The 16,908-nt window shown below is 44.8% G+C and overlaps 2 non-coding genes across 2 annotated transcripts; both read left to right on the top strand.

Annotated features, from left to right (window-relative positions):
• The first annotated feature begins 2,600 nt into the window (after positions 1–2,600).
• Positions 2,601–2,673, top strand: trnav-cac (transfer RNA valine (anticodon CAC)). The gene has a single exon. It is a non-coding gene; the product is annotated as a tRNA-Val (tRNA).
• Positions 2,674–9,517: 6,844 nt separating this feature from the next.
• trnav-cac (transfer RNA valine (anticodon CAC)) lies at positions 9,518–9,590 on the top strand. The gene has a single exon. It is a non-coding gene; the product is annotated as a tRNA-Val (tRNA).
• The last annotated feature ends 7,318 nt before the right edge of the window (positions 9,591–16,908 follow it).

Raw genomic sequence — 16,908 nt, 5'->3', positions numbered from 1 at the left:
CAGTCAATAACAGAGACATACCTGGATTTATTGATGCAGATTAACATAACTATTCAGCGTCACGCAGAGCCGCTCGGAGTACTTTGCCTCCCTTAAAGACGGACACAGCTGATTCTGTAACTGAAGCGAAGGAAACAGGCAGACCTGCCAAATTATCATTTTATTTTGTTCTTCATTCGGCAAGTAACAGGAACACTAACAAGGTGACGTTGAAAATGAGATGCACTGCGGCTCCGCTCAATATCAAATCGCCCCTTCATTTTGAACCGAGGAAGAATATACATGAATAAAAGCAAAATACTGTGGATGCTGGAAATCTGAAATAAAAACAAGAAATTCTGGAAATACTCAGCACGACTGGCAGCATCTGTGGAGACAGAAGCAGAGTTAACATTTCGGCTCAGTGACCCTTCTTCAGAACTGGCAAATATTAGAAATGTCAAAGGTTAGAAGCAAGTAAAGCGGGGGTGGAGCAAGAGATAACAAAGGAGAAGGTGTAGATCGGACAAGGCCACAGAATAGCTGACCAGAAGGTCATGGAGCAAAGGCAAACAATATGTTAATGGTGTGTTGAAAGACAAAGCATTAGTACAGAGAGGACTGTTAATGGACTGAAAATTGAACAGCAGCAAGTAAAAACAGGAAAAAAAACAGTGGGTAAGCAAACTGAACAAACTAAGATGAAATAAAATAAACATACAAAAAAATGTAAAAAATGTAAAAATGAAAAATAACAACAAATGAAAGTAAAATGGGGGCCCCGTCATGCTCTGGAATTATTGAACTCAATATTCAGTCCGGCACGCTCTCGTGTGCAGTGGTTCACACCGCAGCCTCACAGCTCCAGCGACCCGCTTTCAATTCTGGGCACTGCCTGCGTGGTGTTTGCAAGTTCTCCCTGTGTCTGCGTGGGATTCCTCTGGGTGCTCCGGTTTCCTCCCACATGCCAAAGACTGGCTGCTTGATAGGTTAATTGGCCATTATAAATTGCCCCTCGTATAGGGAGGTGGTAGGGAAATATAGGGAAGGTGGGGATGTGGTAGGAATATGGAATTCGTGTCGGATTAGTATAAATGGGTGGTCGATGGTCAGCACAGACTCGGTGGGCCGAAGGGCCTGTTTCACTGCTGTATCACCAAACTAAACTAATCGGTCAACGGGATGCTGTTTTTCGAGCTTGTGTTGATGTTCACTGGAACACTGAGGCAATCCCAGGATAGAGATGTGAGCATGAGAGCAGTGGGCAGTCTTGAAATGGCAAGCAACCGGAAGCTCAGGGTCCTGCTTGCGGACTGAGCCGACGTATTCCGCAAAGCGGTCACCCAGTCTGCGTTTGGTCTCCCCAATAAACATGAATATACATGAATTGGATTTAGGCGCCAGTATGTTGCAAAACAAGAAGAAAGAAAAGCACAAATGCCATTAACTCTGACTTTGCAAATGATTCACTGAAAAATTCTTTCATTTGCTGGAAAAGATGACTATTGTGCATCTGAAAATGGGCACCATGGAATTGTGTTGCATACTGACCTGTTTTCCTATATTTGCCTGTCATCTATGCAATTCAATTTGTATTGGATATTGCTGAGAATCTCATTTCAAGATGAGGGCACAGATATTATGATAATCCTACTGAAAGCCGAAACCTGGAACAAATACTGTGTTACATGGATTGCAACGTTTCGAGGGCTGTGCAGCTAAGGTGAGGAAGACAGGAATGATGTGTTTGATGATTGCGTGGAATGCATTGCAAACATGGGTTACGTTGCTTGATTTCATTCTACACCTTGAAATTCAGAAACAAGTGAGGCACCAGGTGGAAACCAACAGCTGTCTCTGTGGAAGAGGGGACATGGCTTCCTAATCTAACCATTTGAACTCTGCAAACATTCTGCTGGATCTGAACTGCCCTGTATACCAAGGCCAATTTGTATACTATATAAATTGGCATGCCCAGACTATGCAGAGGACTCCAGGTGGGGTCCAACCAGGACATTATATCGCTGCAGTGAAGCTTCGCCCCCATTATATAACTGCCTCTGTTACGCATTCTACTGCGAGGGTAATCACATTGTTTGTAGCATCTCAGCAAAATAAGGACTCATTTGATCAAAATAAAGAGTTTAAAAACACAAATATGTGTCAGTGCAATCAGTAAATAATGAGAAATGAAATCCAAAAGTTGGCAAGAATCCCAAGTGGATGTCTTGGTGTGGTTGGGGAAGGGAATCTTTGTCAATGATGGCACACTGTGCATTAACACTGCAGCAGCTGCAGCACCTCTTACAAACTTAGTTTCTTAAGGGAGAGTTTTTAAAAAAAGGGAATTGGATAATTGCATGAAAGGAGAGGCAAACAAAAGCAGAGCTAAGGAAGTGGGCCCAAATGGCAAGTCTTTCATAAAACTGCCATGGTACGATGGCCTGAATGGACTGGCGATGTGTTGTGCACTGCTGATCGTCCATGGCTGGGTCAATACCTCTGCAGCCTTGCGAAATGTCACAGTGGAATTGCATTTCAATGAAACAAGCACCACAAATCGATTAAGACTGTATAGTTTAACAATACTTGCAGCTTCCTCAGCGCTGTGAGAGTGTTGAGTTTCTGTAGTGTAGTGGTGATCACGTTTGCCTCACACGCAAAAGGTCCCCAGTTCTGAACTGGGTAGGAACATTTTCAAAACCAACCCAAACTTCTTCGCAAGAAATATGCAATCATTGACATTCCCCATGAACACAACACAATTTCTCAAAGCCCTCTTTCTCTTGCACATTGTGTGCACAATGCCTTGCACTCGCTCCTTTTTCGAGTCCTGATGCTGCAGAAAGTTCCTCAAAACCGAGCAGTGACACTTTATTTGGCTCAGATTAGAATAGAAACCAGCAACACGAGCTTGCTAAGTAACAGCGAATCTTAGTCTCATTTCAGACGAGGCAAAAGCACATCAGCAATTCACTTTCACCAGCTCCACAGTCGTTGAGACAGGGGCACGCTGCAATATTTTGACCCGCACTGTCCAATTACTCGCTGTCAGCAGCAAGAGGCGTCTGCTGCCTCAATCAACAGGTTACTGGCCATCTCGGGGAGGTAAAATAGTACAACCCGGGCCAAATCTCCCCATCAACCAAGCACCGGCTCAGCAAAACGTAGGCACATGATATCCGGGTCACTGAACCTCCGAGCAGCTCTGACAGAACAGCCAAGTGACTGAAAGTTTCTTTGAGTTGCAATGATGAATCTCCGGTGGAAACAAGTTGGGGGAAATTGCTCCTCCTGAACATTTCTTCTTGGGTAAAAGGGGCAAAAATCCTTTTCAATTTAACCACTGCTGCAGCAGATTCTTGGTGTCTGAAGCACCTTGATAACCCAGCTCTTAACATGCTGCCGCAATTATGACAAGGGGTAAAGGTTCATGACACGCAGAGGGGAAAAAGTTATTTAAGTTATGACAGTCGCTCACAGATTTATTAGCGTTTTGTTCAGTCAGTAACAGAGACATACCTGGATTTATTGATGCAGATTAACATAACTATTCAGCGTCACGCAGAGCCGCTCGGAGTACTTTGCCTCCCTTAAAGACGGACACAGCTGATTCTGTAACTGAAGCTAAGGAAACAGGCAGACCTGCCAAATTATCATTTTATTTTGTTCTTCATTCGGCAAGTAACAGGAACACTAACAAGGTGGCGTTGAAAATGAGATGCACTGCGGCTCCGCTCAGTATCAAAGCGCTTCTTCATATTGAACCGAGGAAGAATATACATGAATAAAAGCAAAATACTGTGGATGCTGGAAATCTGAAATAAAAACAAGAAATTCTGGAAATACTCAGCACGACTGGCAGCATCTGTGGAGACAGAAGCAGAGTTAACATTTCGGCTCAGTGACCCTTCTTCAGAACTGGCAAATATTAGAAATGTCAAAGGTTGGAAGCAAGTAATGCGGGGGTGGAGCAAGAGATAACAAAGGAGAAGGTGTAGATTGGACAAGGCCACAGAATAGCTGACCAGAAGGTCATGGAGCAAAGGCAAACAATATGTTAATGGTGTGTTGAAAGACAAAGCATTAGTACAGAGAGGACTGTTAATGGACTGAAAATTGAAGAGCAGCAAGTACAAACAGGAAAAAAAACAGTGGGTGAGCAAACTGAACAAACTAAGATGAAATAAAATAAACATACAAAAAAATGTAAAAAATGTAAAAATGAAAAATAACAAAAAATGAAAGTAAAATGGGGGCCCCGTCATGCTCTGGAATTATTGAACTCAATATTCAGTCCGGCACGCTCTCGTGTGCAGTGGTTCACACCGCAGCCTCACAGCTCCAGCGACCCGCTTTCAATTCTGGGCACTGCCTGCGTGGTGTTTGCAAGTTCTCCCTGTGTCTGCGTGGGATTCCTCTGGGTGCTCCGGTTTCCTCCCACATGCCAAAGACTGGCTGCTTGATAGGTTAATTGGCCATTATAAATTGCCCCTCGTAATGGGAGGTGGCAGGGAAATATCGGGAAGGTGGGGATGTGGTAGGAATATGAAATTCGTGTCAGATTAGTATAAATGGGTGGTCGATGGTCAGCTCAGACTCGGTGGGCCGAAGGGCCTGTTTCACTGCTGTATCACCAAACTAAACTAATCGGTCAACGGGATGCTGTTTTTCGAGCTTGTGTTGATGTTCACTGGAACACTGAGGCAATCCCAGGATAGAGATGTGAGCATGAGAGCAGTGGGCAGTCTTGAAATGGCAAGCAACCGGAAGCTCAGGGACCTGCTTGCGGACTGAGCAGACGTATTCCGCAAAGCGGTCACCCAGTCTGCGTTTGGTCTCCCCAATAAACATGAATATACATGAATTGGATTTAGGCACCAGTATGTTGCAAAACAAGAAGAAAGAAAAGTACAAATGCCATTAACTCTGACTTTGCAAATGATTCACTGAAAAATTCTTTCATTTGCTGGAAAAGATGACTATTGTGCATCTGAAAATGGGCACCATGGAATTGTGTTGCATACTGACCTGTTTTCCTATATTTGCCTGTCATCTATGCAATTCAATTTGTGTTGGATATTGCTGAGAATCTCATTTCAAGATGAGGGCACAGATATTATTATAATCCTACTGAAAGCCTAAACCTGGAACAAATACTGTGTTACATGGATTGCAACGTTTCGAGGGCTGTGCAGCTAAGGCGAGGAAGACAGGAATGATGTGTTTGATGATTGCGTGGAATGCATTGCAAACTTGGGTTACGTTGCTTGATTTCATTCTACACCATGAAATTCAGAAACAAGTGAGGCACCAGGTGGAAACCAACAGCTGTCTCTGTGGAAGAGGGGACATGGCTTCCTAATCTAACCATTTGAACTCTGCAAACATTCTGCTGGATCTGAACTGCCCTGTATACCAAGGCCAATTTGTATACTATATAAATTGGCATGCCCAGACTATGCAGAGGACTCCAGGTGGGGTCCAACCAGGACATTATATAGCTGCAGTGAAGCTTCGCCCCCATTATATAACTGCCTCTGTTACGCATTCTACTGCGAGGGTAATCACATTGTATGTAGCATCTCAGCAAAATAAGGACTCATTTGATCAAAATAAAGAGTTGAAAAACACAAATATGTGTCAGTGCAATCAGTAAATAATGAGAAATGAAATCCAGAAGTTGGCAAGAATCCCAAGTGGATGTCTTGGTGTGGATGGGGAAGGGAATCTTTGTCAGTGATGGCACACTGTGCATTAACACTGCAGCAGCTGCTGCACCTCTTACAAACTTAGTTTCTTAAGGGAGAGTTTTAAAAAAAGGGAATTGGATAATTCCATGAAAGGAGAGGCAAAGAAAAGCAGAGCTAAGGAAGTGGGCCCAAATGGCAAGTCTTTCATAAAACTGCCATGGTACGATGGCCTGAATGGACTGGCGATGTGTTGTGCACTGCTGATCGTCCATGGCTGGGTCAATACCTCTGCAGCCTTGCGAAATGTCACAGTGGAATTGCATTTGAATGAAACAAGCACAACAAATCGATTAAGACTGTATAGTTTAACAATACTTGCAGCTTCCTCAGCGCTGAAAGTGTGTTGAGTTTCTGTAGTGTCGTGGTGATCACGTTTGTTTCACACGCAAAAATGCCCCAGTTCGAAACTGGGCAGAAACATTTTCAAAACGAACCCAAACTTCTTCGCAAGAAATATGCAATAATTGACATTCCCCATGAACACAACACAATTTCTCAAAGCCCTCTTTCTCTTGCACAATGCCTTGCACTCGCTCCTCTTTCTAGTCCTGATGCTGCAGAAAGTTCCTCAAAACCGAGCAGTGACACTTTATTTGGCTCAGATTAGAATAGAAACCTGCAACACGAGCTTGCTAAGTAACAGCGAATCTTAGTCTCATTTCAGACGAGGCAAAAGCACATCAGCAATTCACTTTCACCAGCTCCACAGTCGTTGAGACAGGGGCACGCTGCAATATTTTGACCCGCACTGTCCAATTACTCGCTGTCAGCAGCAAGAGGCGTCTGCTGCCTCAATCAACAGTTTACTGGCCATCTCGGGGAGGTAAAATAGCACAACCCGGGCCAAATCTCCCCATCAACCAAGCACCGGCTCAGCAAAACGTAGGCACATGATATCCGGGTCACTGAACCTCCGAGCAGCTCTGACAGAACACCCAAGTGACTGAAACTTTCTTTGAGTTGCAATGATGAATCTCCGGTGGAAACAAGTTGGGGGAAATTGCTCCTCCTGAACATTTCTTCTTGGGTAAAAGGGGCAAAAATCCTTTTCAATTTAACCTTCGCTGCAGCAGATTCTTGGTGTCTTAAGCACCTTGATAACCCAGCTCTTAACATGCAGCTGCAATTATGACAAGGGGTAAAGGTTCATGACACGCAGAGGGGAAACAGTTATTTAAGTTATGACAGTCGCTCACAGATTTATTAGCGTTTTGTTCAGTCAGTAACAGAGACATACCTGGATTTATTGATGCAGATTAACATAACTATTCAGCGTCACGCAGAGCCGCTAGGAGTACTTTGCCTCCCTTAAAGACGGACACAGCTGATTCTGTAACTGAAGCTGAGGAAACAGGCAGACCTGCCAAATTATCATTTTATTTTGTTCTTCATTCGGCAAGTAACAGGAACACTAACAAGGTGGCGTTGAAAATGAGATGCACTGCGGCTCCGCTCAATATCAAAGCGCTCCTTCATATTGAACTGAGGAAGAATATACATGAATAAAAGCAAAATACTGTGGATGCTGGAAATCTGGAAAAAAAAACAAGAAATTCTGGTAATACTCAGCACGACTGGCAACATCTGTGGAGACAGAAGCAGAGTTAACATTTCGGCTCAGTGACCCTTCTTCAGAACTGGCAAATATTAGAAATGTCAAAGGTTAGAAGCAAGTAAAGCGGGGGTCGAGCAAGAGATAACAAAGGAGAAGGTGTAGATTGGACAAGGCCACAGAATAGCTGACCAGACGGTCATGGAGCAAAGGCAAACAATATGTTAATGGTGTGTTGAAAGACAAAGCATTAGTACAGAGAGGACTGTTAATGGACTGAAAATTGAAGAGCAGCAAGTACAAACAGGAAAAAAACAGTGGGTAAGCAAACTGAACAAACTAAGATGAAATAAAATAAACATACAAAAAAATGTAAAAAATGTAAAAATGAAAAATAACAAAAAATGAAAGTAAAATGGGGGCCCCGTCATGCTCTGGAATTATTGAACTCAATATTCAGTCCGGCACGCTCTCGTGTGCAGTGGTTCACACCGCAGCCTCACAGCTTCAGCGACCCGCTTTCAATTCTGGGCACTGCCTGCGTGGTGTTTGCAAGTTCTCCCTGTGTCTGCGTGGGATTCCTCTGGGTGCTCCGGTTTCCTCCCACATGCCGAAGACTGGCTGCTTGATAGGTTAATTGGCCATTATAAATTGCCCCTCGTATAGGGAGGTGGTAGGAATATGGAATTCGTGTCGGATTAGTATAAATGGGTGGTCGACGGTCTGCACAGACTCGGTGGGCCGAAGGGCCTGTTTCACTGCTGTATCACCAAACTAAACTAATCGGTCAACGGGATGCTGTTTTTCGAGCTTGTGTTGATGTTCACTGGAACACTGAGGCAATCCCAGGATAGAGATGTGAGCATGAGAGCAGTGGGCAGTCTTGAAATGGCAAGCAACCGGAAGCTCAGGGTCCTGCTTGCGGACTGAGCCGACGTATTCCGCAAAGCGGTCACCCAGTCTGCGTTAGGTCTCCCCAATAAACATGAATATACATGAATTGGATTTAGGCGCCAGTATGTTGCAAAACAAGAAGAAAGAAAAGCACAAATGCCATTAACTCTGACTTTGCCAATGATTCACTGAAAAATTCTTTCATTTGCTGGAAAAGATGACTATTGTGCATCTGAAAATGGGCACCATGGAATTGTGTTGCATACTGACCTGTTTTCCTATATTTGCCTGTCATCTATGCAATTCAATTTGTGTTGGATATTGCTGAGAATCTCATTTCAAGATGAGGGCACAGATATTATTATAATCCTACTGAAAGCCTAAACCTGGAACAAATACTGTGTTACATGGATTGCAACGTTTCGAGAGCTGTGCAGCTAAGGTGAGGAAGACAGGAATGATGTGTTTGATGATTGCGTGGAATGCATTGCAAACTTGGGTTACGTTGCTTGATTTCATTCTACACCTTGAAATTCAGAAACAAGTGAGGCACCAGGTGGAAACCAACAGCTGTCTCTGTGGAAGAGGGGACATGGCTTCCTAATCTAACCATTTGAACTCTGCAAACATTCTGCTGGATCTGAACTGCCCTGTATACCAAGGCCAATTTGTATACTATATAAATTGGCATGCCCAGACTATGCAGAGGACTCCAGGTGGGGTCCAACCAGGACATTATATAGCTGCAGTGAAGCTTCGCCCCCATTATTTCACTGCCTCTGTTACGCATTCTACTGCGAGGGTAATCACATTGTATGTAGCATCTCAGCAAAATAAGGACTCATTTGATCAAAATAAAGAGTTTAAAAACACAAATATGTGTCAGTGCAATCAGTAAATAATGAGAAATGAAATCCAGAACTTGGCAAGAATCCCAAGTGGATGTCTTGGTGTGGTTGGGGAAGGGAATCTTTGTCAATGATGGCACACTGTGCATTAACACTGCAGCAGCTGCTGCACCTCTTACAAACTTAGTTTCTTAAGGGAGAGTTTTAAAAAAAGGGAATTGGATAATTGCATGAAAGGAGAGGCAAAGAAAAGCAGAGCTAAGGAAGAGGGCCCAAATGGCAAGTCTTTCATAAAACTGCCATGGTACGATGGCCTGAATGGACTGGCGATGTGTTGTGCACTGCTGATCGTCCATGGCTGGGTCAATACCTCTGCAGCCTTGCGAAATGTCACAGTGGAATTGCATTTCAATGAAACAAGCACCACAAATCGATTAAGACTGCATAGTTTAACAATACTTGCAGCTACCACAGCGCTGTAAGTGTGTTGAGTTTCTGTAGTGTAGTGGTGATCACGTTTGCCTCACACGCAAAAAGGCCCCAGTTCGAAACTGGGCAGAAACATTTTCAAAACCAACCCAAACTTCTTCGCAAGAAATATGCAATAATTGACATTCCCCATGAACACAACACAATTTCTCAAAGCCCTCTTTCTCTTGCACATTGTGTGCACAATGCCTTGCACTCGCTCCTTTTTCTAGTCCTGATGCTGCAGAAAGTTCCTCAAAACCGAGCAGTGACACTTTATTTGGCTCAGATTAGAATAGAAACCTGCAACACGAGCTTGCTAAGTAACAGTGAATCTTAGTCTCATTTCAGACGAGGCAAAAGCACATCAGCAATTCACTTTCACCAGCTCCACAGTCGTTGAGACAGGGGCAAGCTGCAATATTTTGACCCGCACTGTCCAATTACTCGCTGTCAGCAGCAAGAGGCGTCTGCTGCCTCAATCAACAGTTTACTGGCCATCTCGGGGAGGTAAAATAGCACAACCCGGGCCAAATCTCCCCATCAACCAAGCACCGGCTCAGCAAAACGTAGGCACATGATATCCGGGTCACTGAACCTCCGAGCAGCTCTGACAGAACACCCAAGTGACTGAAACTTTCTTTGAGTTGCAATGATGAATCTCCGGTGGAAACAAGTTGGGGGAAATTGCTCCTCCTGAACATTTCTTCTTGGGTAAAAGGGGCAAAAATCCTTTTCAATTTAACCACTGCTGCAGCAGATTCTTGGTGTCTTCAGCACCTTGATAACCCAGCTCTTAACATGCAGCCGCAATTATGACAAGGGGTAAAGGTTCATGACACGCAGAGGGGAAAAAGTTATTTAAGTTATGACAGTCGCTCACAGATTTATTAGCGTTTTGTTCAGTCAGTAACAGAGACATACCTGGATTTATTGATGCAGATTAACATAACTATTCAGCGTCACGCAGAGCCGCTAGGAGTACTTTGCCTCCCTTAAAGACGGACACAGCTGATTCTGTAACTGAAGCTAAGGAAATAGGCAGACCTGCCAAATTATCATTTTATTTTGTTCTTCATTCGGCAAGTAACAGGAACACTAACAAGGTGGCGTTGAAAATGAGATGCACTGCGGCTCCGCTCAATATCAAAGCGCTCCTTCATATTGAACTGAGGAAGAATATACATGAATAAAAGCAAAATACTGTGGATGCTGGAAATCTGAAACAAAACAAGAAATTCTGGTAATACTCAGCACGACTGGCAACATCTGTGGAGACAGAAGCAGAGTTAACATTTCGGCTCAGTGACCCTTCTTCAGAACTGGCAAATATTAGAAATGTCAAAGGTTAGAAGCAAGTAAAGCGGGGGTGGAGCAAGAGATAACAAAGGAGAAGGTGTAGATTGGACAAGGCCACAGAATAGCTGACCAGACGGTCATGGAGCAAAGGCAAACAATATGTTAATGGTGTGTTGAAAGACAAAGCATTAGTACAGAGAGGACTGTTAATGGACTGAAAATTGAACAGCAGCAAGTACAAACAGGAATAAAAACAGTGGGTAAGCAAACTGAACAAACTAAGATGAAATAAAATAAACATACAGAAAAATGTAAAAAATGTAAAAATGAAAAATAACAAAAAATGAAAGTAAAATGGGGGCCCCGTCATGCTCTGGAATTATTGAACTCAATATTCAGTCCGGCACGCTCTCGTGTGCAGTGGTTCACACCGCAGCCTCACAGCTTCAGCGACCCTCTTTCAATTCTGGGCACTGCCTGCGTGGTGTTTGCAAGTTCTCCCTGTGTCTGCGTGGGATTCCTCTGGGTGCTCCGGTTTCCTCCCACATGCCGAAGACTGGCTGCTTGATAGGTTAATTGGCCATTATAAATTGCCCCTCGTCTTGGGAGGTGGTAGGGAAATATAGGGAAGGTGGGGATGTGGTAGGAATATGGAATTCGTGTCGGATTAGTATAAATGGGTGGTCGATGGTCAGCACAGACTCGGTGGGCCGAAGGGCCTGTTTCACTGCTGTTTTTCTTTTTTCTTTTGGGCCTCCTTATCTCGAGAGACAATGGATACGCGCCTGGAGGTGGTCAGTGATTTTGGAGTGACCTCTCCATGGCGCATGCCTGGGCAAATTTATGGAGGTTGAGAGTTGCCCAGTCGTCAAAATTCCCCTCTCGGCCTTTCTGGTGGGGTCCAAAGGAGTGCAGGACACGACGTTTGGCACCAGTATGGCTGCAGGAACTGCCGGAAACATGCCAAAGGTGACACATGACCGCCTACGGGGTTCCGCTCCGGATTTTCTGTTAGGGTTTACTCCCTTAGCCTTGGTCTCTCCCGAGACGCCCACAAGGCAGTGGGGTTGTTGGGGCCCCTACACAGGTGTAGGATGGTGCCGGTGGGAGGAGGGGATGCAAGGGGGAGGGGTAGAGGGAGGGGGTGGGGGGGGTGCAGGGGAAGGGGGTGCGGGGTGAAGATGGTGCGAGGGGGGGGCGGGCTGGGACGGGGTTGTGAGGGGGTGAGCTGAGAGGGTGGAGCAGGGAAGGGGACGGGGGTGGGGGGGGGGTGGAAGGGGGGTAAAGGGGGGGGGGGGAGGGGGGTGGAATCTGGTGCAGGTAATAAGCCATTTCCTCAGTGCCCACCCTCGACGTCCGGAAAGCTCATCCACGTCCTTCGGGAGGTGAAGCATCATTTGGCAGACTTAGAGGTGATTACATTTGCTAAGGGTTTTTTTTTGCAGTGGTTTAAATAAAGGCATGCAGCATTGCCGACAGTGCGCTGCAGATGCTCTCCGAGCCATCTCCCGCGGGCGCTTTGAAGTTGCGGCCGGGGGGGCCGCTCGTGGATGTTTTGGGTGTTCGGGGCACCTTTTCACAGGACTTCTCTCGGGTCCCGCAGCTCCTTCTTCACCTCAATGGACTTACCGCATGCCGTGGCTGCAGACACTCTGGACTGTGAAGACAGCAGGATCGGAGATTAAAGTATCGGCTGTATCACCAAACTAAACTAATCGGTCAACGGGATGCTGTTTTTCGAGCTTGTGTTGATGTTCACTGGAACACTGAGGCAATCCCAGGATAGAGATGTGAGCATGAGAGCAGTGGGCAGTCTTGAAATGGCAAGCAACCGGAAGCTCAGGGTCCTGCTTGCGGACTGAGCCGACGTATTCCGCAAAGCGGTCACCCAGTCTGCGTTAGGTCTCCCCAATAAACATGAATATACATGAATTGGATTTAGGCGCCAGTATGTTGCAAAACAAGAAGAAAGAAAAGCACAAATGCCATTAACTCTGACTTTGCCAATGATTCACTGAAAAATTCTTTCATTTGCTGGAAAAGATGACTATTGTGCATCTGAAAATGGGCACCATGGAATTGTGTTGCATACTGACCTGTTTTCCTATATTTGCCTGTCATCTATGCAATTCAATTTGTGTTGGATATTGCTGAGAATCTCATTTCAAGATGAGGGCACAGATATTATTATAATCCTACTGAAAGCCTAAACCTGGAACAAATACTGTGTTACATGGATTGCAACGTTTCGAGGGCTGTGCAGCTAAGGTGAGGAAGACAGGAATGATGTGTTTGATGATTGCGTGGAATGCATTGCAAACTTGGGTTACGTTGCTTGATTTCATTCTACACCTTGAAATTCAGAAAGAAGTGAGGCACCAGGTGGAAACCAACAGCTGTCTCTGTGGAAGCGGGGCCATGGCCTCCGAATCTAACCATTTGAACTCTGCAAACATTCTGCTGGATCTGAACTGCCCTGTATACCAAGGCCAATTTGTATACTATATAAATTGGCATGCCCAGACTATGCAGAGGACTCCAGGTGGGGTCCAACCAGGACATTATATAGCTGCAGTGAAGCTTCTCCCCCATTAAATAACTGCCTCTGTTACGCATTCTACTGCGAGGGTAATCACATTGCATGTAGCATCTCAGCAAAATAAGGACTCATTTGATCAAAATAAAGAGTTTAAAAACACAAATATGTGTCAGTGCAATCAGTAAATTATGAGAAATGAAATCCAGAACTTGGCAAGAATCCCAAGTGGATGTCTTGGTGTGGTTGGGGAAGGGAATCTTTGTCAATGATGGCACACTGTGCATTAACACTGCAGCAGCTGCTGCACCTCTTACAAATTTAGTTTCTTAAGGGAGAGTTTTAAAAAAAGGGAATTGGATAATTGCATGAAAGGAGAGGCAAAGAAAAGCAGAGCTAAGGAAGTGGGCCCAAATGGCAAGTCTTTCATAAAACTGCCATGGTACGATGGCCTGAATGGACTGGCGATGTGTTGTGCACTGCTGATCGTCCATGGCTGGGTCAATACCTCTGCAGCCTTGCGAAATGTCACAGTGGAATTGCATTTCAATGAAACAAGCACCACAAATCGATTAAGACTGTATAGTTTAACAATACTTGCAGCTTCCTCAGCGCTGCAACTGTGTTGAGTTTCTGTAGTGTAGTGGTGATCACGTTTGCCTCACAGGCAAAAGGTCCCCAGGTCGAAACTAGGCAGAAACATTTTCAAAACGAACTCAAACTTCTTCGCAAGAAAAATGCAATCATTGACATTCCCCATGAACACAACACAATTTCTCAAAGCCCTCTTTGTCTTGCACATTGTGTGCACAATGCCTTGCACTCGCTCCTTTTCCTAGTCCTGATGCTGCAGAAAGTTCCTCAAAACCGAGCAGTGACACTTTATTTGGCTCAGATTAGAATAGAAACCTGCAACACGAGCTTGCTAAGTAACAGCGAATCTTAGTCTCATTTCAGACGAGGCAAAAGCACATCAGCAATTCACTTTCACCAGCTCCACAGTCGTTGAGACAGGGGCACGCTGCAATATTTTGACCCGCACTGTCCAATTACTCGCTGTCAGCAGCAAGAGGCGTCTGCTGCCTCAATCAACAGGTTACTGGCCATCTCGGGGAGGTAAAATAGCACAACCCGGGCCAAATCTCCCCATCAACCAAGCACCGGCTCAGCAAAACGTAGGCACATGATATCCGGGTCACTGAACCTCCGAGCAGCTCTGACAGAACAGCCAAGTGACTGAAAGTTTCTTTGAGTTGCAATGATGAATCTCCGGTGGAAACAAGTTGGGGGAAATTGCTCCTCCTGAACATTTCTTCTTGGGTAAAAGGGGCAAAAATCCTTTTCAATTTAACCACTGCTGCAGCAGATTCTTGGTGTCTGAAGCACCTTGATAACCCAGCTCTTAACATGCAGCCGCAATTATGACAAGGGGTAAAGGTTCATGACACGCAGAGGGGAAAAAGTTATTTAAGTTATGACAGTCGCTCACAGATTTATTAGCGTTTTGTTCAGTCAGTAACAGAGACATACCTGGATTTATTGATGCAGATTAACATAACTATTCAGCGTCACGCAGAGCCGCCAGGAGTACTTTGCCTCCCTTAAAGACGGACACAGCTGATTCTGTAACTGAAGCTAAGGAAACAGGCAGACCTGCCAAATTATCATTTTATTTTGTTCTTCATTCGGCAAGTAACAGGAACACTAACAAGGTGGCGTTGAAAATGAGATGCACTGCGGCTCCGCTCAATATCAAAGCGCTCCTTCATATTGAACTGAGGAAGAATATACATGAATAAAAGCAAAATACTGTGGATGCTGGAAATCTGAAATAAAAACAAGAAATTCTGGAAATACTCAGCAGGTCTGGCAGCATCTGTGGAGACAGAAGCAGAGTGAACATTTCGGCTCAGTGACCCTTCTTCAGAACTGGCAAATATTAGAAATGTCAAAGGTTAGAAGCAAGTAAAGCGGGGGTGGAGCAAGAGATAACAAAGGAGAAGGTGTAGATTGGACAAGGCCACAGAATAGCTGACCAGAAGGTCATGGAGCAAAGGCAAACAATATGTTAATGGTGTGTTGAAAGACAAAGCATTAGTACAGAGAGGACTGTTAATGGACTGAAAATTGAACAGCAGCAAGTACTAACAGGAAAGAAATCAATGGTTAAGCAAACTGAACAAACTAAGATGAAATAAAATAAACATACAAAAAAATGTAAAAAATGTAAAAATGAAAAAGAACAAAAAATGAAAGTAAAATGGGGGCCCCGTCATGCTCTGGAATTATTGAACTCAATATTCAGTCCGGCACGCTCTCGTTTGCACTGGTTCACACCGCAGCCTCACAGCTCCAGCGACCCGCTTTCAATTCTGGGCACTGCCTGCGTGGTTTTTGCAAGTTGTCCCTGTGTCTGCGTGGGATTCCTCTGGGTGCTCCGGTTTCCTCCCACATGCCAAAGACTGGCTGCTTGATAGGTTAATTGGCCATTATAAATTGCCCCTCGTATAGGGAGGTGGCAGGGAAATATCGGGAAGGTGGGGATGTGGTAGGAATATGAAATTCATGTCGGATTAGTATAAATGGGTGGTCGATGGTCAGCACAGACTCGGTGGGCCGAAGGGCCTGTTTCACTGCTGTATCACCAAACTAAACTAATCGGTCAACGGGATGCTGTTTTTCGAGCTTGTGTTGATGTTCACTGGAACACTGAGGCAATCCCAGGATAGAGATGTGAGCATGAGAGCAGTGGGCAGTTTTGAAATGGCAAGCAACCGGAAGCTCAGGGTCCTGCTTGCGGACTGAGCCGACGTATTCCGCAAAGCGGTCACCCAGTCTGCGTTTGGTCTCCCCAATAAACATGAATATACATGAATTGGATTTAGGCGCCAGTATGTTGCAAAACAAGAAGAAAGAAAAGCACAAATGCCATTAACTCTGACTTTGCAAATGATAAACTGAAAAATTATTTCATTTGCTGGAAAAGATGACTATTGTGCATCTGAAAATGGGCACCATGGGATTGTGTTGCATACTGACCTGTTTTCCTATATTTGCCTGTCATCTATGCAATTCAATTTGTGTTGGATATTGCTGAGAATCTCATTTCAAGGTGAGGGCACAGATATTATTATAAACGTACTGAAAGCCTAAACCTGGAACAAATACTGGGTTACATGGATTGCAACGTTTCGAGGGCTGTGCAGCTCAGGTGAGGAAGACGGGAATGATGTGTTTGATGATTGCGTGGAATGCATTGCAAACTTGGGTTACGTTACTTGATTTCATTCTACACCTTGAAATTCAGAAGCAAGTGAGGCACCAGGTGGAAACCAACAGCTGTCTCTGTGGAAGAGGGGACATGGTCTCCTAATCTAACCATTTGAACTCTGCAAACATTCTGCTGGATCTGAACTGCCCTGTATACCAAGGCCAATTTGTATACTATATAAATTGGCATGCCCAGACTATGCAGAGGACTCCAGGTGGGGTCCAACCAGGACATTATATAGCTGCAGTGAAGCTTTGCCCCCAATATATAACTGCCTCTGTTACGCATTCTACTGCGAGGGTAATCAC

This window comes from Heterodontus francisci, chromosome 22, assembly GCF_036365525.1.
Source record: "Heterodontus francisci isolate sHetFra1 chromosome 22, sHetFra1.hap1, whole genome shotgun sequence".
Taxonomy (NCBI): Eukaryota; Metazoa; Chordata; class Chondrichthyes; order Heterodontiformes; family Heterodontidae; genus Heterodontus; species Heterodontus francisci.
The sequence above is the reverse complement of the archived record's forward strand: the minus strand, read 5'-3'. Positions and strand labels throughout refer to the sequence as shown.